At 40.0% G+C, this 23,526-nt stretch overlaps 1 protein-coding gene and 1 long non-coding RNA gene across 9 annotated transcripts in view; one reads left to right on the top strand and one right to left on the bottom strand.

Annotated features, from left to right (window-relative positions):
* LOC122688674 overlaps window positions 1-995 on the top strand; it is a 129,650-nt gene extending 128,655 nt beyond the window's left edge. For both annotated transcript variants that reach the window (XR_006339539.1, XR_006339540.1), the window contains exon 4: window positions 741-995. This is a non-coding gene — a long non-coding RNA (uncharacterized LOC122688674). The remainder of the gene's footprint in view (window positions 1-740) is intronic.
* Window positions 1-23,526, bottom strand: part of LYPD6B (LY6/PLAUR domain containing 6B) — a 234,418-nt gene that overhangs the window by 20,167 nt on the left and 190,725 nt on the right. For 5 of the 7 annotated variants that reach the window (XM_043894842.1, XM_043894839.1, XM_043894843.1 and 2 more), the window contains one exon: window positions 10,334-10,392. The exons of the other annotated variants lie outside the window; for them this stretch is intronic. The gene's annotated coding sequence lies outside the window, so the exon portion shown is untranslated. The remainder of the gene's footprint in view (window positions 1-10,333; window positions 10,393-23,526) is intronic. 7 annotated transcript variants of the gene reach the window in all.

Below are 23,526 nucleotides of genomic sequence, written 5' to 3' on the forward strand. Positions count from 1 at the left end.
TGCTCAGTCCATCATCTTTATCTGAAAATACAAAAATCTCCATGGAGTACCATGGATTTTACTCTTGCATAAAACATTCCATAGGGAAAAATGGAATCATGATTTGACCTCTCTTTACAGCTTGTCCAAATCTTGAAAGCAGCAGTTTTATAAGTCATGCATTCATACTAGGTACTGTGCTAAGCACTTATATACAACAGTGAGTAAGAGACACAGTCCCTGTGCTGTCACACATTATTGAAGCCCAAGAGTTAATGTGAGCCACAGGTGAATTATGACTGTCAAGTATTAATATAGTCATCTCTGAGGGGGAAACAATGGGCTTTAGATTCAGGAAGACCTAAAGACCCTGGTGCTGGGAAAGACTGAAGGCAAAAGAGGTGGGCAGCAGAGGATGAGATGGTTAGTTAGCATCACTGACTCAATAAACATGAATCTGAGCAAACTCCAGGAGATAGTGATGGACAGGGGAGCCTGGCATGCCGCAGTCCATGGGGTCACAGAGTCGGACACAACTTAGTGACTGAACAACAAACAGGATAAAATTCTAGTTCTACATTTCATAATCAGGTGACCAAAGAGTTAAGAAGTACTGTCCCCATTTGCCAGTAAGACAAGTGAGGCTTAGAGTCAGGTGGGTAAATTTTCTAAATTGTGTGGACTGAGTGCAATTACATAGGTAATTCCTATTTCACTGGGATAATGTTTGACTTGTTCTCCCTCTCTTTTCCTCCCCCAAGGCTTCTTCAGACAATATTAGCAGACTGAAGATCAGATCAAGGGATATAACTGTCTAACTCCATTCCATACCACCTGGACCAAGTCTGGTACACAGTGTGGAGTTCTGTGCACTCATTTCTCAAGAAGATTCTGAAGTTCTCTCTATTGCAACCACGTGGAAAGCTGGGATGAATGACTGCCAAGGTTCCTTCACTTCTAATATTCTATGATTTCAGGGGAAGAATATTAATGAAGACTTTTAGTTATGCCCTAAAAAGTCATAATGAAATACAATATTACCATAATATTTCAGATTCTGCTGTTCTCTTTTAAAGAAAATCTTTCAAAAAATCTCATCAAACACAGGATCAAAAACTTACAGAACTGAGTATCTCATTTCTAAACACAAAGGTGTGCATTTTACAGTGTTAAGATGGGAGTTTTTCCTACTACATGCAATGTGGTACAAGATACTGTCTAAAACTGTGCTAACATTAAAAGCACTTCATTATGCAAACCAAATTTATATCTAATTGTGAATTAATACAGGGCCCATAAGTATGTAATTTGGGTGAAGAAATAGTCTAATCAATTGTAAAGAAATCTTTTTAAATGGGATTCAAATTTTAAGAAATAGCTAAAAGATACTTCCAAAGTAATAGCGTTTCAGCTGCATTTTTGTCCAAGACATAATTTTACGTCTTTTCGAGAAGGCTTTCATGACACTGGAGAAATAAGACAGTAAGAACTCCAAATGAACAATATTTAAAAGCTTAGATGTTTGAGACTTGGAAAATGGATTCCTTTTAAAAAGGATCAAGACTGGTTTGTCGTGTTTCATTGAACTATTTGGACAACTTGTAGAGAGCTAATAAAATATTTTAATTGATTATATCTGAAAGTATCCTTCACATGGGTGGAATAATTTTTACACAGTTTACTTCCATAAGTGATTTTTAAGAGGCCTATGCCAAGTCAATTATGCATTAAGGTTCTCAAAATACAGTGTAAAAACCATATTGGATGAAAGGAAAAATAAAGATACTAACCCCGTGTATGAATGGCGTTCCTCTGCTGTATGTCACGCTCTGCTCTGGACCGCCCAGGAGCCAAGGGAGACATATGTGGAATACAAATTCTCATGATTTGTAAACAGAAAACTCCCTAGTCCTTAATTCTCAAATTAATGGGCCCTATGCATTTTTCTACAGAGAGCACCAAAGAATATGCAGATAATGCCTGAAATTTGTTTTGAAGAGCTCAAGACGCATCCCTCATTTGGCCATTTCTTTTAAAAAAAAAAAAAAAAAAAGCCAAAGGCATAATATTGAGGCAGTTTTATAAAGATATTTCTGCTGTCAGGCAGGCAAATGAGGGATGTTATTTTCTTTTCTGTGCAAGAGAGGTGTCTTTAAATTTGAGAAGAAGACAGAATAACTGGACAGAACCTCTTCAAGAGAGCTGCAGTCACAGAGGTGTTGGTGCTGTTAACTCGCCATGCCACCAGCAGAACTGCACGGATGTAAACGGAGTGGCAACCAGAGGCTTCACACGGAAGACATTGTTTTTATGTTCCCCACCCATGCTTGCTGTACTGAACTCATGTCTTTTAATAACCAATCAAAGTTCTCATAATAGAAATCTAGGCTGAAATGTCCAACAGCTGGCTAAGGACCCATTATTCTATAATTGAGTAGAGGAGAACAATCCAAAAGATGCCTTCTCTAACACATGGCATACAGAACTCAACTGAGAAAATTTAGCTTTCAAGGTCACTAGACACGCAGGTGATGGCGAGCACTTTTGACTGCACTTAGCCTCAGCAGACACAGAAAAATGACCATAGAAATAAAGTATAAATAAAGTATATACACAGATGTGTGTCTCATTTGAATCTCTCTGTATATATTCTAACATGATGGAATATCTGTACCAAAACACCCAGAGGGATGGGATGGGGAGGGAGGCAGGAGGGGGGATCGGGATGGGGAACACATGTAGATCCATGGCTGATTCATGTCAATGGATGGCAAAAACCACTATAATATTGTAAAGTAATTAGCCTCCAACTAATAAAAATAAATGAAAAAAACAAAAACAAAAAACAAAACAAAAAAAACAAATCTTACACGATAATTTCATCGATATGTGTGTATATATGTACATCTGTATATATGTATACATATATATGTATGTGCATATATGCAGATGTACATACATATCTTTTGAATGAAATAACTGCTTAAGCGCTATGACAAAGTGACCCTGAGCATGTGTGCTTGCTAAGTCGCTTCAGGCATGTTCAACTTTTTGTGATCCTATGGATCATAGCCTGTCAGGCTCCTCTGTCCCTGGGATTCTCCAGGCAAGAATACTGGAGTAGGTTACCAAGCCCTCCTCCAGGGGATCTTCCCCACCCAGGGATGTAACCTGCATCTCTTAAATCTCCTGCATTGGCAGGCGGGCTCTTTACTACCAGCGCCACCTGGGAAGCCCCGAGAACTCTGTGTAAGAGACTGTATTACCAATCACGTCAGCTGTTTTCAGCATACGCACAGTTATCTTTCATTTGGGAAAGCTCTAGGATGCAGAACTGTTGCTATGCATTTGTCCTGTTGTCTTTCTTCTGTCCTGAGGCTTTATGTCACGGACCATGATTTATAGTACTAGCTCAAATTATTCCTGATCCTATATCTAAAATGGTATTGCACAAGAACATGTTCATGGCTATCATTCTAAAACAGGCGCCATTTGCAAACCAACAATAAACTACATGCAATGGCAAAAGAATATCATGCTAACTTTTGCACAATCACAAATTCCAGAACAGATTATTCAAAGAATTCTCTGGAAGGTAACAAGCTTATAAAAGCAATTCTAATAAAAAAAAATTTCTGCATTCTACATATATAACAAAGTTACAGCATGTCACTTGCCCTATAAATTGTCACTATTACCAATTGGAGCAGAAGGAAGTGTACACATAAAGATATATATGTGCATAATTTTATATTCCCAGAGGAAATTGAAAAATTATAGACATTAAATAGTGCTTTAATTGCATCATGAAAAATGACATTTAAGCAATGGTTCACAGTCCTACAAAGGTAAAGTCAAGCGTATATGCTGCCTAGTCTAGGGCGGGGAGAATGGCTTTTAGAGGTGATCAGGCCTGGGAGCAAATTCTGACCTTGCCATTAGTTGGACCTGCCACCTCTGGCTGATTCCTCTACTGCTCTGAGACTGAGGTTCCTATCAGTAAAACAGAGATATTAATTATCTATTTTGCACAAAGTTGTGGGAATTAAAGGAGAATGACTAAGTCCCTATACACTGTTGATTTAATTATCAAACTATTAAATAAGTACTAAATGCTAAAATTAGAAAGGGGTGGAATGGATTGGGAGATTGGGATTGACTGATATGCACTACTATGTTTTAAATAGATAACCAACAAGGACTGTATACTGCAGGGAACTCTACTGAATGCTCTATGGTGACTAAATGGGAAGGAAATCCAAAAAAGGGGATATGTGTACATGTACGGCTGATTCCTTTGCTATACAGCAGAAACTAACACAATATTATAATGTAACCGTACTCCTAAAAAAAATCTAAAATTGGAGATTTATGGTTCCTCAATGGATTACATACCAGCCAGTATGATTAAGATTATACCATATCTGGCCAGATTTAAGACAAATTCAATACACCTATTTTCAGCTCTCAAATGCTGTGATTATCTAAGCATATATGAGAGAAGAATGTAAAACTCCTCTGAAGATGAGTTTTAAGAAAATTACTCTAAAAAAAAAAAAGAAAAGAAAACTACTCTAGAATATATGTGAGCACAATATTTAGGCCTCAGTGGAGTATTTTCATTTATCTGCTTTCTGATAAATCTAGATATTTTTGTCTATGCTCATAAATAAAAGCGGTTCTCATAAAGTGTGCCTTAAAAAGCAACAGGCTCCCTAGAGTCTGTCATACAAAGTAAAATAAGTTAGAAAGAGAAAAACAAATATTGGATATTAACACATACATATGAGATCTAGAAAAATGGTACTGATGAACCTATCTGTAGGATGGGAATGGAGACGGAGAGAAGAGACTTGGGGTCACTGTGGTGTGGGAAGGAGAGGGTGGGACAAACTGAGAGAGGAGCCTCGACATATATAGACGATCATGTGTAAAACCAGTAACTAGCAGTAAGCTCAGCTTGGTGCGCTGTGATGACCTAGAGGGGTGGGATGGTGAGTGGGTAGGAGGGGAATTCAAGAGGGAGGGGATATATGTATACATATGGCTGATTCATGTTGTTGTGCAGCAGAAACTAACACAACATTGTAAAGCAATTAGACTGCAATTAAATTTTTTAAAAATTTAAAAAAAGAAAAAAAGAGCAGTAGACTCTGTGCTTGTATTTCTCACTCTTCTTTAAAGAAATACTTTGTATTTCTCTCTCTTTTTAAAAGGCTCAGCTCCAATATTTCTCCCTCATGAAAACTTTCTGTGTCTACTCCACCCCATGGAATAGTCTCCACCCTGGAAAATGCTTGGGGTTTGTTTGGAGATACAAGATTGCCCTTCCTTGTTGAGCATTGGAGAGGGAATTGCAGCTCCAATTCTTGCTTAGAGATGAGCTAAAGGTCTCTAAATGCCTCACACACATAGGCATTACCTTTTTTTAAAAAAAAAAAGAAAGCTTTTTCATCTTTTCCACCAACAGAATTTCCATTTCCATGTTGACTATTCATTTAGATTTTAGGTGAACAGATGAAGATTGTGAGAGTTCTGTTTTCAACAACTAAAGCTCTGCCCATTGCTGGCCTAGTGTATTCACATGTGGTTCAACACATACTAGGTTGGGCCTTAAATATGCTCCAACCACATGATCTTCCCAAGCTATCCTAAAAGGGTGAAAAGGGCCTGAGCCCTGCTGCGCTTTCACCTCTTGCTCCTCCAGCCCCACCATCCAGCCTTGTCCACCCTGATCTGTGCCCTGGGAAGCCAAGCTATGATGACCAGGCACACAGTTCCCTTTTCTACAGGCCCTCAGTTTGATTTGGCCAATGGCAGAAACTGGCAGACTGGAGAATGAGCAGAGAGTGAGACTGAGGTGTCTACTCCCCTGACTCACTCCCTGCCAGGCTGTCGTCATGTCTCTCAGCTGCTGTCAGGTCCCTAACTTCACAGCTACCTTCTCCTGGGTTCCAGTAACCATTTTTTTCTTATCCGAGGCTCAGTTGGTAAAGAATCTGCCTGTGATACAGGGGAACCCAGGTTCAATCCCTGGATCGGGAAGATCCCCTGGAGAAGGGAAATGCTACCCACTCCAGTATTCTAGCATGGAGAATTCCATTCTCAGAGGAGCCTAGTGGGCTACAGTCCATGCGGTTGCAAAGAGTTGGACATGACTGAGCAACTCACAGCTTCAGGCCTGTAGGAGAGAAATGGCTTTTCTCTGTTGCTGTCTCTGAAGGCTGGGACTATCCTTTGTTGATATCCCTAAACCTAGCCCAAACCACTGTAAATAGCCCCTTACTCTTTCTCTCAAATAACACCAGTCTGAATCTGCCATCTGGTTCTTTCCAGGACCCTGACGAAGCTATGAATCTAGTCTCAAAACACCAGAAAGTGAGTCACACTGAACCAAAGTGTCAGGTGTTGTAGGAATAGCTGCAGTGACTAAACAATACTTCTTTACCAGGAGAGTATAACAGCAACTGTTACAACTGGATTTATGCTACAAACCAATCAAGGGGAGAATGAAGGCTTTAGAAAGAAAATGACAGTATTAACAAGAAAAATCTAGCTGAAAAATATTTTATAATCCCATGCAAATATCATAAGTCCACCAAAATGCATCTTTTTTTCTGCTCCTACGATCACTGAAGAACATCATGAAATGAGAAAAAGAGGGAGGTGAAATTCCTGAATCTTATTTAATAAAAGAGCTGAGAAAAATGGACACATTTTGATGAACAAAGCACTGGAGCCCACGGAAGCTTTAGTGTATTCAAAGCTGTACTCTTAACTACATCATAGAACCTAACACAGAAATGTAAGTTTATTTAAACATAAAACATTTCACTGAGGAAGGAGGAAATATGGGGGAGTAGAAAGACCCTGAGCTCACCTCCTCTCATGAGCACAGCAAAACAACAACTATCTGCAAAACAACCATCCATAAAAAATGACTAGAACCCACCAGAAAAGATCTTCTCCAACTAAAGACATAAAGAAGGAACCACAACAAGATAACTAGGAAAGGCAGACTCAAGATATAATCAAATCCCATACCCCTGGGTGGGTTGACCCCCAGACTGGAGAATTATATTGCACAGGTTCTCCCAAAAGGCATAAAAATTCTGGACCCCATGTCCAATTCCCCAGCCTGTGTGGTCCTGCATCAGGAAGATCATCGCCTAAAGCAGTAGTCCCCAAGCTTTTGGGCACCAGAAACTGGTTTCATGGAAGACAATTCTTCCATGGACTGGCAGGGGAGGGGGAAAGTTTTGGGATGATTTAAGTGCAAATGATTACACTTATTGTGCACGTTATTTCCAGTCTAATTCTGCTGCTGATCTGACAGGAGGTACCAGTCTGTGGCCCAGAGGCTGGGGACCTCTGCCCTAGAGCATTTGACTTTGAAGGCTCCTGCTAAGTCACTTCAGTCGTGCAGGGCTTAAATTTCAGGAGCTTCACAGTATTGGGGGAAATAGAGACTTCTCTCTTAAAAGGCCTACACAAAATTTCACATACAACCAGGATCTAAGACAAAAGCAGCAATTTGATAGGAACCCGGGCCAGACCTCCCTGATTGTCTTAAGAGAGTCACCCAGAGAGATGGGAGACAGCTGCAGCTCACCAAGGGGATGTAGACACTAGTCACAGCCATGATGGGGAACATTCTACCCATGAATACTGCTGCTGGCAGCACAAAAGATCCCAAATAGCAAAAACAATCTTGAGAAGAACAGAGCTGGAGGAACCACATGCCTTAACTTCAGACTATATTACAAAGCTACAGTAATCACAAGCTGGAATCAAGATTGCCAGGAGAAATATCAATAACTTCAGATATGCAGATGACACCACCCTTATGGCAGAAAGCAAAGAGCAACTAAAGAGCCTCTTGATGAAGGTGAAAGAGGAGAGTGAAAAAGCCGGCTTAAAATTCAACATTCAAAAAACTAAGCTCATGGCATCCAGTCCCATCACTTCATGGCAAATAGATGAGGAAACAATGGAAACAGTGACAGACTTAATTTTCTTGGGCTCCAAAATCACTGTGGATGGTGACTGCAGTTATGAAATTAAAAGACCCTTGCTCCTTGGAAGAAAAGCTGTGACAAACCTGGACAGTGTATTAAAAAGCAGAGACAATCCTCTGCCAACAAAGGTCCATATAGTCCAAGCTATGGTTTTTCCAGTAGTCATGTATGGATGTGAAAGTTGGACCATAAAGAAGGCTGAGGGCCAAAGAACTGATGCTTTCAAACTGTGGTTTGGAGAAGACTCTTGAGAGTTCCTTGGACTGCTAGGAGATCAAACCAGTCAGTCCTAAAGGAAATTAACCCTGAATATTCATAGCAAGGATTGATGCTGAAGCTGAAACTCCAACATTCTGGCCGCCTGATGTAAAGAGTAGACTCATTGGAAAAGACTCTGATGCTGGGAATGTTGAAGGCAGGAGGAGGAGGAGACAACAGAGGATGAGATGGCTGGATGGCATCACCAACTCAATGGACATGAATTTCAGCAAACTCCCGGAGATGGTGAAGGACAAGGAAGCCTGGCATGCTGCAGTCCATGGGGTCACAAAGAGTTGGACATCACTGAGTGACTGAACAACAACAGTAATCAAAACAGTGTGGTACTAGCACAAAAACATATATATCAGTGGAATAGGGCAGAAAGTCCAGAAGTAAACCCACATACTTAATCAATAATAATCAACTTGAACTTTGATAAAGATGGCAAAAACATACAATGGAGAAAAGACAATTTCTTCAATAAGTGAAAACTGGACAGCTACATTTAAAAGGATGAAATTAGAACATTCTGTCACACCACATACAAAAATAAACTCAAACTGAATTAAAGGCCTAAAAGTAAGACCAAACCCCTAAAACTCTTAGAAGAAAACATAGGCAAAACACGCTTTGATATAAATCACAGCAATATTTTTTGGGTTCATCTCCTAAATTAAAGGTGATAAAAGCAAAAATAAATGGGACCTAATTAAACTGAAAAGATTTTGTGCAGCAAAGGAAACAACTGAAAAACAAAAAGACAACCTACTGAAAGGAAAGAAATATTTTCAAATGATATGACTGATAAGGGATTAATAACCAACATACATAAACAGCTCAAAGGACTCAATATTAAAAAAAAAAACCAATTTAAAAATGAGGAGAAGAACTTGATAGTCATTTTTCCAAAGAGGACATGCAGATGGCCAATAGGAACATGTAAAGAAACTCCACATTGCTAATATTAGAGAAATACAAATCAAAAGCACAATGAGATGTCACTTCACACTTGTCAAAATGACTGTCAACAAAAATAATACAAATAGCAAATGTTGGTGAGGATGTGGAGAAAAGGGAACCTTTATACATTGTTGGTGGGAATGTAAGTTGGTGCATCCACTGTGGAAAACAGTATAGAGGTTTCTCAAAAAACTAAAAATAGAACTACTATATGACCCAGCAATTCTACTCCCGGGTATTACTGAAAAAAATTTAAAAGTCACTAATTGAATAAGATGCATGCACCTCAGTGTTCACAGCAGCATTATTTACAACTGCCGAGACATGAAAGCAACCTGAGTGTCCATCAACAGATGAAGAGATAAAGAAGTGCTACATACATACAACGAATACTACTCAGCCATAAAAAGAAAATAAAATTTAGCCATTTATAGCAACATGGATGGACTTAGAGGGCATATACTAAATGAAATACACCAGAAAAATATAATACATACTATCAGTTATATGTGGACTCTGAAAAATATAACAAACTAGTGAATATAACAAAAATGAAGCAGACTCACAGATGTAGGGAACAAACTAATGGTTACAAGTGGAGTCAGGTGGGAGGGGCAGCATGGGGGGAGAAGTGGGAGGTACAAACTATTGGGTTTAAAATAGGCTCAAGGATGTGTTGTACAACAGGGCTATATAGCCAATATTTTCTAATAACTATAAATGCAAAGTAACCTTTAAAAACTCTATTTTTAAAATTAAAATAAAAATGAATTCACTGAAAACCAGAATTCCATATTAACATAATTATGATTTGCCCTATTCTCCTTCCTTAAAATCTTGTATTTCAATAAACAACACTATTTTTATGTGACAATGGGCTTTTCACTTAAATTAAGGACTTTCTCCTGAACTTCCTCTGATTTTTCTCTGATTTTTTTTCTCTGATTTTTACCTTCCACAGTCCAAAAAGTTCCTATTGGGATAATGGTCTTAGCAGCCTCATTTGCCCAGAGACCTTCCACAGTCCAAAAAGTTCCTATTGGGATAATGGTCTTAGCAGCCTCATTTGCCCAGAGAAGCCGTTTAATTCACCTTCCAAATCTACTTGTACTCACCCTTCTTAAATTTTTCTTCTCCTCCTTTTTCACTTCCTCCTACTCTCACCCAAGGACACCTAAAAAAAAAAAAAAAGTTCAGCTTGAAATGTACATTGAGATCTCATCCATATTCTGTACCAATTTCCAGACCATAAAACTCCTTATTGGCAGAGACAGTGTTCTATGATAATGCCTAAAATAGTCCCTTTTACCGTGTGCTTAAAATAAAGCACACCTTGAAAGTACTTTCAGCTTCATGCAAATACAGAAGTCAAAGAGGCCAAAAGAGGGGTCCCTTTTCTTTTCCCCTTTTGTTAATGAACACAAAGATTCTTTTCACAGGAACACCTAAGAGAGAAAGCTAGCTTAGGGATTTGGTAAGAGTGGCATCTAGGAAGTGAGGGGGGCTGAGGGAGCCCCGATGACTCTAATTGTTTAAACCATGCTGGAATGTGAAGCCGACTATAACCAGCGCCCAGCTCACACCACTGATGGCGAAGGTGACTTCTGGTCCAAAGAGTCACAAATCTGAGCTACTGTCTTCCGAGGAGGCCAACCGCCACTCCAGCAGCCAGCTCGGGGCATGCACCTCAAGGCCTGCCACTCCTCGCTAACCTCCTCCTGCCCCCACCACAGATGTTTGCTGCCATTTGCACTCAGTAAGGAACTGTTGAGTATGCCCGAACAAGGATGACTTCACCCATTCCTTCAGTTTGAAAAGTCCACTCCCCTGACTCTGATGATGACCGATTTCCATTTACCCTTTGGCGTCTGCGTCTGGGCAGCGGGCAACTCATGGCCATGCAGCCTCAAATTAGCACAGTCACTATATCATGACTCATCAGCAAAGAACTTTCCCATCAGAACCTAATTAGAGTTCCCCATATCCCTGTGAGGTAAGCAGGTATGTTCTGCTGCAGGTTATAAGGAGGAAATTGAGGATGAAGAGGTTACCGGCTCTGTCAAAGGTTATTAAGGGTGTCTGCCATGGAAGAAGTCATTACGCAGTCATCCTGGTTCAGTCTTTCCACTCACTATGGATCCAGGCCTTTTCCTTGTGCTGTGACCACCTTATCATTCTCTGGACTTTTGTGATGGTGCAGAGTCCAGCAGATACATGCATTTCAAAAGGAAAAAAAGGTATTATGGTATACCCTCCCGGTGGCTCAGTAGTAAAGAATCTCCCTGCCAATGAAGGAGACAAAAGAGACGCAGGTTCAACCCCTGGGTCGGGAAGATCCCCTGGAGTATGATATGGCAACCTGCTCCAATGTTCTTGCCTGGAAAATCCCATGGACAGAAAAGCCTGGAGCGCTATAGTCTATAGGGTCAAAAAGAGTCAGACATGACTTAGCAACTAAACCACAAGAAGAAACTGTGCCCTTGCTAAATACTTCAGATGTCTCTTCCCATAATAACTCATATTAGAAGTCCTCTCTCAGATACTTTCCAGTAAAGGTATCTTGTTAGGTAGAATTAATACTGTCTCCTGGAAAGAGGGTTCAGAATAAAACATCTTCATCCTTTTCCTGGGAAAGGGACAATAAGGTTCACTCCTGCAACTTCAGAGGCACAAGCCAGCACACAGGCAGCCTTGGAGCTCAGGGTTATCACCTGTTCAGGTTTGTGAACTTCCCAGAGCACAATGATGGCAGTCTCCCCAACACACTGGGCCAGGCCCTCTTGGCTCTTCAGCACGCTTTATGTCTCTCATGGGTTTCCCAGGGCAGGGACACAGCAAATACGGCAACTTCCTCTACCACCGGCCTTTTTGACTTTGCCGAAGAGAACCAGGATTATCTGCTTCCAAGGGAGAAGCACATTTCAACCACCAAAACCATGTCCTTTTTGCTTTGCCAGTTCTGCTTCCTCCTCCTAGCTCCAGATGAGGACCCGTCCCATGTTTCCAGCTTTTATGTTATTACTATTTACTTTCCCACAGTGTGATTGCTGTTACTTTCCTGAGGGACCAGATTTATGCTCACACGTTCTACTCCCACTCTTTGTTGATTTCTAAGTCACCAGAACCATCCCTGATCCGAGGAGGCTGGACTGTATATTTCTGCCATTTTACATAGCATGAATTGGAGTAGATTACTATTTGGGAATGACTCTAATGCCACAGTAATTAAAACAGTGCTGCAGCAGCATTTGAGTAGACAGACAAATGGAACAGAATAGAAAGTCTGGAAAACAAACTGAAATACACCAGAGAGTCTGTTATATGGAAAAAAAAATGGCATCTAAAACCAGTAAGATAAGAATAAGAAACTGAATTGGGATAACTGGGTACATACCTCATACGGCACACACAGAAAGCCATAAATGTTCCAGAAAAGAAAATTTGAACACAGACTGGTACTGGATAATCTTAAGGAATCATTGGTATAATAACGAAATAGAAGTTATATCCTAAAAAATTTGACATGTCATTGATATATATTGATATACTTACAAAGAAAATATAATATCTGGGGTTTGCTTTAAATATTCTCAAAATGTGTGGGAGAATAAGATGAAATAATATTGGCAAAATATCCCTAATTGTTGAAGTTGGATGACAGGTAGTTGGGGCTTATTATACTATTTTCTCTAATTTGTCTATGCTTAAAATTATCTGTAATAAAATATCTTAAAAATATAAGAAAATACAAATGACTTCCTTGGAGTGGGGAAAGGCCATTCTGACTATGATTAAAAACTTAGAATGTATTAAAAAGTTTGAAAATTCAATTACACTAAGCAACAATAAATTCTGTATGACAAAAAAAATCATTTAAAAAAAGCAAATAACCTGGGGAAATATTTTCAACTCATGTCACAGACAAAACAATGGAAAATCTTACTAACATGGAAAGAGCTACTGAAAATTGGTAAGAAAATTATCAGCAACCCATCAGAAGAAATGGTAAAGGACATTAATAGATATTTTGTGGAAAAAATGAATAAAATAGCCTTTAAACAACATGATGTAAGCTGGCCATCTTTTCAAATAGAAGAAGTATAAATTAAAACTATACTTTATAAATTCCAGGTTTTGACTTGTCTGATCGATAAAAATGTTTTCTAATACTCTTTTGAGGAGACCATAGGAAATCAGTCATTTTCATACACTGCTGATGGGAATGTGACTCCAAGGAGCAATTTGGAAACATTATTAAAATTTCAAATGCATCTACCCTTGACCCAAAATCTCACTTCTGGGAATTTTTTCTACAGATGGTCTGCTTTCATGCAAAATAATATACTGCCATGATAGTCTTTGGAGCATTGTTTATAATAGCAAATGATTGGGAAAAAACCCTAAGTGTCCATCAAAAGAGTATGTGTGTGTGTGTAGGGGGGGTGGATACATATATATACACTTAAAATGGAATATGATGCAGCCATTTGAAAAAAATGGGATTTCCCTAGCGGTCCAGCAGTTAAGACTCTATACTTCCACTGCAGAGGGCAGAGGTTCCATCCCTGGTTGGGGAACTAAGATCTTGCATGTTGCATGGCACAGCCAAAAAAAAAGGAGCTACTCCCTATATTCTGCTGTGAAAAAGTTCTAGGATATATATATATATATACACACACACACATATATGAATAGAGATACTTATAAATATATGAATATCGTGTCATTTTTGTGTGTTGGAGAGGGAACAAAAACTACTATATGTATTTATACTTATATGTATAAATATACTCAAGAACAGTTTAAAGGAAACTAATAAAAGTGATGACCTGTAGGTGGAGGGACAGGGGTAACTAATACACCTAATAAGAGGACAGAAGTGGGATGGAGACTTCTCAAAGCACATCTCATTTCATTGTTTTGAGTTTTGATCAACATGAATGCATAATTACTCAAAATTTAAATTACAACAGGGTTTGAGTGGCTCTATAGTTTATGGATAAGCACCTACTGTACATTTAAAGCTCAACAGTTCTCTCTAAATGAACCAGGGACTTTGTAAATCCAAAGAGCAAATGATACAAAAACATTTCAGAGCCAAGTAAAAATGCTATCATTTAGTGGTAGGGATGGGAGTCCCAGACAAGTCACCATCTTAATTACATTTTGCAAATTCCACTGGGAAAGCCCCTGAGATCTTAATAAGAACACAGTCACAGTTGTCTGCAATATGACAGCGGATTAAGAATGTAGGAAAGGGAGATGACAGCCAGGAAGCACTGCCTCCCAGCAGAACAGGAGTGGTCTATCCATTTGAATCTACTATGACTGCTGACTATTAGCAACACATCCCTCTCATTGCAGGCCAATATGTTCTAACCTTTTCATTCCTATAGTCCAGACCCCAGATTCCATATTTAGAAGGATTTAAATAAACTGTATTGGAAAAGACCCTGATGCTGGGAAAGACTGATGGCAAAAGGAAAAGAGGGCGGCAGAGGATGAGATGGTTAGATAGTATCACCGACTCAATGGACATGAATCTGGGCAAACTCCAGAACATGGTGAAGGACAGGGAAGCCTGGGGTTCTGCAATCCATGGGGTCACGAAGAGTCAGACATGACTGAGCAACTGAACAACAACAATGTAGAAGATAATCAGTAAACCAGTTTTTAAGATGTAAAACAAAATGCACAACTGCCATGAAAAGCATGTTCCACAAAAAATAATTACCTTAATATGATGTACAGAATTTTGACAAGCACACACAAAATTTTTTTTATGTTCATTAGCCCACATTGTTTATTGCCCCTAAAGAGCAATTTCTGTTAGGCTCTTTGAACTATGAGAAATGGCTTATCTTCCAGGACTCCAATTGAGGTTCTGAAATCTCAGAATTCAGCAGCTCCCCATCTCCACATGACGGCTTCAGAGGTTCTATAACCCACTCCCATAGGAAAGGATGCAATGGCTCCTTGTGCACACAGTTAGGGGGGAAATTGCTATTTAGCTGAGTAACAAGTTAAATATTTAGCTCGTGGCCTGTTTCTCAGCATTTCAGTTTCCTCACACGTTGAATCAAGTATTGAGAGTTAGTGCTAACATTGGGCAAGTCACTTAACCGCCTTGTGCCTCAGTTTCCATACTGTAAAAGAAGATAATAAAAAGTACAACCTCAAGGGAGTGAGTGAACATCACAATCACTTAGAATCATGTCTGAAGACAGTGCAAACTCAGTAAATATGAGCTGCCTACCTGTAACATCTTAGAGATGAGTATGTTGAAAACTCTGTCTTTGGAGCCAGACTTCCAGGGCTGCCTGAGAAGTTACAGAATGCATCTCTGTCACCATTTTCCTTAGACTAATTAGCTCTGGTACAAATGGAAATTATTTACTTTCAAAACTTTGACTTTACTAGTGTTGAGTGATTTATACGATCCTGTAGCCAGGAGGTCCCAGACCTACATTCTCTCCCTGGCAAATCTGTACATCTTCTTCCAAAGACAGTATTTGTTCATCACGTCTTGTCTTAGAAATGGCTTCAGGCAAGGGTTAGGCAGAGACTAGCAACCCCTTTCCCCATCTTCTGTGTGAGGCCTGGAACACGGGGCACAGAGGTAGACACCGCACACAGACAGGGGCGGAACCAACCAGCCCACCGCTTCCCCGGGGAGTTTAGAAGAGACACCGGGTTGGGCCAGCTCACAGACAGAACAGACATGCAGATCTGGGATCGGGCACCTCCAAGCTTCCCTTTTCCATCACAAAGGGATGTTAGAGTGTCATGTGCTTAGTTGCTCAGTCGTGTCCAACTCTTTGCGACCCTATGGACTGCAGCCCGCCAGGCTCCTCTGTCCATGGGGATTCTCCAGGCAAGAATGCTGGAATAGGTTGCTGTGCCCACATCCAGGGGATCTTCCCAACCCAGGGATAGAACCCAGGTCTTCTGCATTGCAGGTGGCTGGCTTCTTTTATCGTCTGAGCCCCCAGGGTTATGAAGTGGAAGCAAACGGGAGGAAAGAACATCCTTAATCAGTTTCAATGTGTGCCTGTTCTCCCCAACAGTGGCTCATCATAACATCATGCAAACTGGAGAGGATAAGAGCGGAGGGTGGACAGTCAGGAGGACACCATCCAGAACGTTACAAACAGCTCCCCCAGGTCATCTGATCTTAGAGAAGAAAAGGAAATCAGATCCTGCATCCCTAATGGGAAATCACAGGATAAACATTTTCCTGGCTAAAAGTTTGAAATATATCTCTGCCACACTCAAAATTGTCACCCATTACTTCTTGCCTTATACTTTCTTCCTTTAAAACGCACATGTTAATTTCATAGAATAATCCAGTTTATACACTGTAAATGCACACAACTCATTTTTTCAGTTATTCAATCAGTATTTACAGAGCACTACCACATGCCCAACATGGTTTTATTCACCACCATAGCTTCATTCCCTAAAACACAGATGCTCCTCTCAGAGGTCAGACTTTCCAATGCTTTGCTAATGGTTTCCTCCATGAGCCCTCATGTAGGACAACTTCCTTTTTTTAAGCTGACATTTATTGAGGGCTTATGGGTGTCAGGCACTGAACACCATTAATTCATTTAATTCTCACAACACCTCTGTGAAGTGGTACTATTATTATCCCCTTTTCACAGATGAGTTTGAAATTTGAAGACAGGAAAAGTAACTTAACTCAAAACCACAGAACTAGTATATCACAAACAGAATTAAAATTCAGGTCTAATTACAAACTCCTCCATCTTAATCCCTACAACTAGTCTGCCTTCAAAACTTCTTAAATAGAGTTGGCCAGGATGGACATATTTGGTTTCTAATGGTTTCTTCTGCATTTTCTTTGTTTGCTTTGCTGTGATTTTCATCTTCTGAACAATGTCTTTCAAGCATCTACAAAATGATCATTTAAAAGCAATTGTATCCAGTCATGGGACCATGGCAGAGCAGGCTAAAAAATGACAGTCATTTGAACATAAATATTTAAATATATGCACTACACTCCATTTAGTGTATTATTCATATTCTAGGCTGACATAAAAAAGGTTTCTGGAACTTACCAGCTGCTTTCTTTTGTGATCTCAATGATTCACACCCAAACAAGACTCAAAGGACCCATTTTCCAAATCAGCTTCCTTATATTTACACCTGGTCATTGATGTCATTTGCTGTCTTTTCTGCCAATCCCAAACTGACTAGGGAGGAGGATCAGTCTGTATTCTCTCTAATTGCTTCCTTTCCCTTTCCCCAAACCTTGCATTTTCCCCCCTAAAACCAAAACCATAGTTTAGTGAAGTGAGTGTGATTAAGCAAATTATGAACCAGCTCAGGGAGCTACTCTAATTAGGGATATTTTCCTGACTCTGCTCACAGGAGGCCTGGCCTGCCTAGAATACCCACTCTGTCTGGGGGCGGTGTGTCAGCTGATGGCAATCACTGCTGCTATTTTTCCAGGTTAATGTGACATTAGGGTCTGAAGCCCCAAACTTGAACAATTATTCTCTTTGATATGTCTTTACTCAGTCCACTGATAAATGTTGCTTGTCAGCCCTGAATGCCCCAGCAGCCCACGCAACCATGCATCAGACCTCAGATTCTTCAATGGGAAGAAGAAGGTGTGCCCACAGGCAGTATCTGTCTCCCTCTCTCATCATATTTAAGCTCCCTGAAGGTAGGAGGAGCCTTGCATCTCCAGCAATGGGACTGGCACAGAGCAGGGGCCCAAGTGTTTGCTGAATATTGTGGAATGAAGAAAGGAGGTATAAAAAGTACAGTCACCTTTTCCTTTAAGGGGCACTTGATGGGACAGTGGATCTGATAATAAAACACTTGGATAGGGGATATACATATCACATACCACACTGAAATGAGGATGCATGAGCACTAAGTCACTTCAGTCACGTCTGACTCTTAGGAAATTCTGGACTGTAGCCTGCCAGGCTCCTCCATCCATGGGATTCTCCAGGCAGGAATACTGGAGTGGGTTGCCATGCCCTTCTCCAGGGGATCTTCCTGACCCAAGGATCGAGCCCACATCTCTTATGTCTCCTGCACTGGCAGGTGGGTTCTTTACCACAAATGCCACTGTTTTCCTTAAAAAACTAAAAATAGAGCTACCACATGATCCAGCAATCTCACTCCTGGGCATTCTCCAGAAAAGATGAAAACTCTAATTCAAAAAGACACATGCACCCCCAATGTTCTCAGCAGCACTATTTAAAATAGCCAAGACATGGAAGCACCCTAAGTGTCCATTTACAGAGGAATGGATAAAGAAGATGTAGCACAGATATACAAGGGAATACTACCCAGCCATAAAAAAGAATGAATTAATGCCATCCATAGCAACGTGGATGGACCTAGAGATTTCTGTACTAAGTGAATTCAGAAAAAAAAAAAAATACAAGATATCATTTATATGTAGAATCTTAAAAAATTATACAAATTAACTTAATTACAAGACAGGAAGAGACTCACAAACATAGAAAATAAAGTTTGGTTGTTAAAGAAAAAAGAAGCGGGTAGGATAAATTGGGAATCTGAGATTAACAGCTACTACTGTGTATAAAATAAACAACAAGGATCTACTGTACAGCACAGGGAACTATACTCAATATCTTGTAATAATCTATAGTCAAAAAGAATCTGAAGAAGAATATATATAAATAACTGAATTACTTTGTTGTGCATCTGAAAACTAACATAACATTGTAAATCAACTATAATTCAATAAAATGAATGTTGAAAAGACAAGGCACGCTCTTAGTACATATTTTATAGCAAATACTAGTGAGTTTTCACCATTAACTTAAAACAGTTAAAAGCTGCAATTGAAATACCAGATAAAAGTATCAAATAGACATAGAATCAGGAGTTTGCTCTGAGAAAACAGTAGTGGGAGCAATAACCAACACTCTCACAAGTTTAATTTGGTTATGAAATCCTTCAAGGAAAATTTCAGAACTGCAGGAACTTAATACCTTACTGAGACCTGCGATGTGGTTTTATATTAAAATACTGTCAGCCCTGCTTAGGCTTCTACTTAACTTCCTATACCTTCTGGCAATGGTAGTTCAAGACAGAGTTGAGAGAGCACTGTCGCTAGAATTCCTTTGGGTCTGGGCTCACTGGGCCCTGCTGCTGCTGCTACTGCTAAGTCACTTCAGTCGTGTCCGACTCTGTGCAACCCCATCCCTGGGATTCTCCAGGCAAGAACACTGGAGTGGGTTGCCATTTCCTTCTCCAATGCGTGAAAGTGAAGTCGCTCAGTCATGTCTAACTCGTCTGCGACCCCATGGACTGCAGCCTACCAGGCTCTTCTGTCCATGGGATTTTCCAGGCAAGAGTACTGGAGTGGGGTGCCATTGCCTTCTCCGGGGCCCTGCAAAACAGACCAAAGAAAATCTGGCAATGTCCTGCAGCCACGGCAGCACCACACCATGTAGTCCATGGATTTGGCTTCCTCTGTGTGAGTGATTATGCTGAGCACTGGAATAGAAGTGTCATGGTCAGCACCATCCATCCAAACTTATCTTTGGAGTTTTTCTTAGCTGAGGAAGTATTAACAAACTTTTTAAATGGAAAACTGATACATATATACACACACACATATGTGTGTAAACACAAATATATATATATACACACACACACCTCGTTTTCATTTATTATATTTTTTAAATTGGAGTATAATTGCTTTGCAATGTTGCATTAGTTTCTCCCATACAACATCGTCACTCATCCATATGTGTAGATATATCCCCTTCCTCTTGAGCCTCTCCCTCCCCGTTCCTCCCACCCTACCCCTCTAGGTCATCACAGAGCACTGAGATGAGCTCCCTGTGCTATATAGCAGCTTCCCACTAGCTGTCTGTTTTATACTTGGTAGTATATATATGTCAATGCTACTCTCTCTAATAGGCATTCTTGAATGCCTACTATGCGCTATATGAGGAGCTAGAAATAAAAATTTAAGTAAGACAGGGTCCATGCCCTAAAGTTTGAATACAGTGATGAAGACAGTTTATGCACAAATGGCAAATAGGTGAAGGTTGCTATAGATAACACTGGATTGTGCAGTATTACTAACTCTGTTCCATTTATTTTTATAAAATGATTTCTAGTGATCCCTGTAGCTTGTAGTAGGTAGGGAAGTGTATTATTTATGCTGAAATCCTGTAGGGAGTCTCCTAGAAATAAGCAAGTCTGCAAGGAACAAATCTACATATGTTTAGTTTGGTTCAACAAAAGAAATGTCTAGAGAAAAAATGTTTTTTTCTTAACAAGAGAAAAAGAAGCTTGCTGGCTGTGACTTTCCACAGGCATCACCAGAATAAATGAATGGGGGTGGACACACTGCCACCTGTGGTCTGACAGGGAGCATGTTGAGGCTGTGTCCACATCCTGAACTAGGAACTGGGTAGCCCAGCACTGTTTTCCAGCAAACTTCAGAGCCCTCATGTCCTCATTCTCGGCTCAGAAACGTCACCCTTCCAACAAAGTTCAATGCTCCCAGAAGCATAAGGTACACTAGATACGACAGGCTTGGAAAAATCAAGTTTCACTGATGACCAGTTTACTCATTGCAAGTGAGATGTCCAGTGTAGTCAGAGGTACCCAGTATGTCCTTGTCCTCCAAGGTGTTTGTCACGACAGGTTTAGCTTATTTTCCTGAAGGCACTTTAGATACCTTTTAGAAACAGTATACTTCCGTATGATTCAAAATAAAATAATTTTCACTTACATGAAGCATTTGCCATCACCTTACTGAGCACCAAGAGCCCTGACTCTTACAATGGATATAAGAACCTGTTTCCCATTTTGACTTGGAAAAGTTGGATGCAAATTCATGTGGACTGCTAAAATGTGTCATCAGCTAAAGCCAGCAAAGGGCTCTTTTGCTGTTTCAGACTGAAGCAGTCTCCTCAGTGAAACGTGGTGTAGTCCTTAGTGTCTGAGAGGCAGCCTCACTCACTGGCACTTCCTCCCTGTCCGTTGTGAGCATCTACGGAGTTTTTTGAAGTTCTTTTGTTGTTTTGTTTTACTTTCATATGATATCATTTATATGTGGAATCTTAAAAAATAATACAAACTTATTTATAAAATAGAAACAGACTTGCAGATATCAAAAAAAAACTTCTGGTTACCAATGGAGAAATAAGTAGGGGAAGGATAAATTAGGAGTCTGGGAATGGTAAAGAACCTGCCTGCCAATACAGGAAACATAATGAGATGTGGGTTCAATCCTTAGGTTGGGAAGATCCCCTGGAGCAGGAAATGGCAACCCACTCCAGTATTCTTGCTTGGAGAATTCCATGGACAGAGGAACCTGGCGGGCTATAGTCCATAGGGTCACAAAGAGTCAGACACGACTAAAAATGACTTAGTGCAGCACGTATATAGGATGGATAACTAACAAGGACCTACTGTACGGCACAGGGAACTATAATAACACACACAGAATTTTTACAAGCTGTAGTGATGACTATCAGACTCATTACAACTGGTCCAAGAACTGAGTTCTACCTTGAGTTCATTTTTAAGAGAGCATCTCACCCAAACAACTTATTCAACCCTGCTTCTAAGGTCTCCCACATCCATTTTTAAATCCTTAGAATTTCAATCTTGCTTTGGGAAGACGCCAGAAATTCAAATAACCATCTGATAATTAAATGACCACTATTGCCAGCACATCCAAAATAGTAGGTTCTTGGGAAACACCAGAGATCAAAATTCTATTAAATCCATATGAAGTACCTGCTGTGTGGTCAGCAATGTGATGACCACTTCAGAGTTGAAATGGAGTTATACTTTATATTTAAGAAAAGTCTTTATCCTAAAGAACTACTGGGACTAGATATCACACATGAAATGACTACAGTGAGAACAGGGCAGAGATGATTAATAATTATAAAAAGTGCTTTAGGGTACAGTAAGTGATAATAGAGTACATTCACATACAATAGTTCTTTTGATTTTGATGACCACATGGTGAGGTAGGCAAGGGAGATACTGCATTATTAACCTCATTTTATAGACGAGGAAACTGTGAGGTCCAAGGTAGCCAAGGGCACCTTGCAAATAAGCGGCAGAGTTCCAGGATAGTAGTATTAACATTGCCTCTCTGTTCTGTAATCTTGGTGCCACCTCACGCTGCTTCTTTGCTAAGTACCACTGAATAAGAGGAAGGAGCGTGGAAGGATGTGAAAGGTGAGCTGTAAAGGGTACTGGTAGGCAACAGAAAGGATATGGGGTCTTCATGGGGAAAGAAAAAGAGAGAAATAGGCAAAGAACATGACCATGGGCTTGGAGGCAGAGAATTGGGAGGGAACAACTTACTGAAAGGAGACGTATATTAGAAGGAAGTAGGAAATACAGCTTGATAGGAAAATTAAATAATCATGGAATTTGCAGAAAGTTGAAATCAGGAGTTGAGTTTTCATCTTTCTAGCAAACAGGCTATTTTTTTGGAAGGAGACAATAGAGGTTAAGAAAGGGGACATGGTGTTCTAGCAGCAGGGGGTTAGAGGAGTGGATGGTAGGGAGGCAAACAGTCTGAGTTTCTGGAATTCAGGAGCGGGGGGCTGGGGGGAGGAATGACCTGGCATAGTTCTAAAATGTTGAGATGAACATGCTTTACGGAATTTATCACCCAGTTCATTTGCACGTCATTAACAACAGCAAAGCTAAAAATACTCTGGTTACAAGAACAGGGCATATAAAAGGAGGATGACTGGTGCTTGGAAATTTATGATGGATTAAGTCATTTTAGGTTGGTTGACATAAAGCTTATAAAATACGCTGTCTCAAGCATTTAGGATTGACAAAGGTAAAATTACCTGCATTTTTAGGCTTTCATTTGACTTCCTGCATTCAGCCAGGCTATTATCAGGCTGAACTGATTACAAGCTGTTGTAGCTCCAACAGATGAAGGAGATTTGAATAGGGTGGGAGGTACTCTGCATCCCTCACCTACACTTAACTGAAAATAGGTCTGATTTTATAAAATTGCTTTTATTTGGATATTTCACAAAATTTCATATGGGTAAGGAGTTCCATGGCTTAAAACAACCGAAAAGCCATTGATTCAGTCCAATCCTAGCCACAAACAGATGAGGAAGACAGGACAGAGAGATGCAGGGCCTGGCCCAAGGTCACAGGCAAGTGAAGCCACCTGAGGGGCATTTATAACTATTAATACTTTAAACTAGGAACTGAAAAGGCTCCACAGCAAAAGGATACAATCAACAAAACGAAAAGGCAACCTACTGAACAGGAGAAAATATTTGTA

Source organism: Cervus elaphus, chromosome 33 (genome assembly GCF_910594005.1).
Source record: "Cervus elaphus chromosome 33, mCerEla1.1, whole genome shotgun sequence".
In the NCBI taxonomy this organism is placed as follows: domain Eukaryota; kingdom Metazoa; phylum Chordata; class Mammalia; order Artiodactyla; family Cervidae; genus Cervus; species Cervus elaphus.